We start from the raw sequence: 2,812 nt of genomic DNA, 5'->3' as shown, positions 1-2,812 counted from the left end.
TTAAATTGTGTTTGTAATTTTACAGATTTTTAAAAAGCAAAGTAAAAAGCTAAAAATGCAACTTGTCTGTCAAACAATAGCTGCGTTCCATAGCCTAGGCTGCAGCTGAGTTTAGCTGCATTTCTCGGCTGCTACGTCACAGAAGGTTGTTCAAATATAAAGGATCTTTCGTATACAGCCGAGAAATGCAGCCTAAGTTCAGAGTGATTTGGGAGGACGCAACAGACATATCCTTTATGGCCCTAAGTTACCCACAATTCTCTGTGCACATATGGCGTGTTGGAGAAAATAAACAAGACATGGCGAAAAACTGACCTTCAGAGTCTGTTTACCTTGTAAGGTGTAAAATAACTAATTAAGGAAGATATTTGTCTCTATACCATAGTAAATCAAAAAGTTTATTGGCATATTACAGTACCATAGAAAGCATTTAGTAGTATTTTATTATTAATCACAGTTGAAATGTAAAGGTTTAAAGTTGAAGTATGTTTAAACAAAACTGTGTGAAAATACTAATAAGCAAATACAACTTATTTTAACTTGGTCCTGTTAGTGCTTCAATGCAGATAAGACGTTTCCAGTGATGTCACGATGCTGTTTCCTTAGATCGTTCTATTTGTGTGATCAAGTTACTAAGAAGGAGTCTTCCTAGGACAGTCCTATCGCAGTCGCAGCCTAGGCTTTGGAATGCAGCTAATGACTATAGAAACAGTCATTGGTTTCAAGGCTGTGCGTGTCATGGTAATATAAAAAAAATTTGTTCTGTAGGGCTGTCAGCCAAGTTACCTTCTTTAAAATATTAAGACCACACTTGCATCATTGTCAAACATCTCATGAGAGAACTGTGGTGATTTTGAGGAAAATTTTTTATCATATTTCTGCTTTGTTTTCTATTTAAAATTTAAAAATCTCACATATAACCTACAAATCTAGTATTATATAAAAAGAAAATCCGATTATATAAAAATGTTTTCCCAGGGCCTTTAAACAACCTGTCCTGCCTTCTATAATGCGTCTTTTTGGATATCCATGCATATTTCACAACAATGCCAAATTACATTACGCATGTCAGTGTGTTGCTGCATACACTGCTGCATAGTGTGAGAGTAATGATGGAAGGATAAACTTGCCCACCTGCCATTCAAACCTGTCTTCTGAAAATGTGTGATAAAAGAAAAATATAGCAAGGAAGGCCATAAAACTTGTTTAAAGGGACAAAGAACGGTACTACATTCAAGAGTGTCCTTTTTGATAAGTCATATGGTAGCTAAATCTTTACTTTCATGGTTTTTGCACTCTTCAGCTTACTGCAAATTATATAGCAATGACTCTGGTTACCTTTGGATTTCACTTTCTGTTCCAACTTATATGGAACTTAAAAATTCAAAAAGATTTCTGCACACTGACAATTTACTACTTTAAAAATTGTAAGGCCATTTCCCCATGAATTACCATTCATTTATTATCTGTAACCACTTATCCAGTTCAGGGTTGCAGTGGGTCTGGAGTCTACCTGGAATGCTTGGGCAAAAGGAACACACTTTGGAGAGGGCGCCAATGCTTCTCAGGGCAACACATACACATTGACTCACACCCACAGACATTTCTTGATTTGCCAATCCACCTATCAACGTGTATTTTTGGACCATGGGAGGAAACCCTCACGGACACGAGGAGAACACACCAAACTCCTCACAGACAGTCACCCGGAGAGAGGCTTGAACCCACAACCTCAAGGTCCCTGTAGCTGTGTGACTGCGACACTACGTGCTGTGCCACTGTGCCGCCCTCATGAATGAACACCTTATTAAAATAAAGTAAATTAAATAATAAATGGAAAAAGAGGAATTTATTATTTAGAAAACAAATCTTGGTGAACTGATGGAAGTTGCTTGACCTCCAGATGTGCTGAATGAGCCTGTTATTGACTGTCCAGGTAAGGATAGAGAAAGAGGCTATTTTGAGAGTTATTTTATTCTCCTCATCACCCGTGGCCTAGTTATGTAATAAGATTATTACCCGTAGACCCCCCTCTTCTTCCATGTGATTTTCTGTAGTAAACACATGAACAATTGAGATTCGCCTCTTCATTCACCTCCAGCCGCAGCTCTTCATAACCCGCTCGTTGCCATGACGATCGCGCCGTCACACACCGCCCCCCACCCCCAACCCCCGTCCCCTCTGCAGCTCTGCCGTGTCATTTCTATTTCTGTTTTGGATGTGACACTGAAAATGACACATTCTCAAACCGTTGTTTCCACGCTATGAAGTTGAATTTCCTTAGATTGCCATTTTAAACTGGTTTAGAGACAGACAAACTGCTTTAACGTTAACAACATCGCGCTGGTAGAAGAATGTAATTTTATTCTGAAATGTGCCTTGTCTGAGTGTGTCTTACATCTCAACATCTGGAGTTTGTAAATGCGGTATATTTGAATCAAGTAGTATTTTCGCTGCACCGATGTTACTGTTTTCCTGATAAAAACAAGGGGGTGTGGGTTAGTGATGTGTCGTTTTCGAATGAATCGGCTCTTTGAGTCGGCACCTTTTTGTGAACTCTGGGAGCCGAATCGCATTGAACGTCTTTTCTTGTAAATGCAGACACGTCAAATAAGTACATTATGCAGCCTCTAGTTTTAAATATTACGACATGTAAATAAAGAAAAGTCATTTTGACCTCCCTACAGAACGAAGAGCCGAGAGGTAAAGTAGAATCGACTCTTATTTTTGAGCCGAGAGAGCTGACTCCCTGAAAATTGAATGCTCGTCACCAGTGAAGGAATCTGCGCGTGCGCGGATCGCTGCTTCATCC

Source organism: Hoplias malabaricus, chromosome Y (assembly GCF_029633855.1).
Source record: "Hoplias malabaricus isolate fHopMal1 chromosome Y, fHopMal1.hap1, whole genome shotgun sequence".
Taxonomy (NCBI): domain Eukaryota; kingdom Metazoa; phylum Chordata; class Actinopteri; order Characiformes; family Erythrinidae; genus Hoplias; species Hoplias malabaricus.
The sequence above is the reverse complement of the archived record's forward strand: the minus strand, read 5'-3'. Positions refer to the sequence as shown.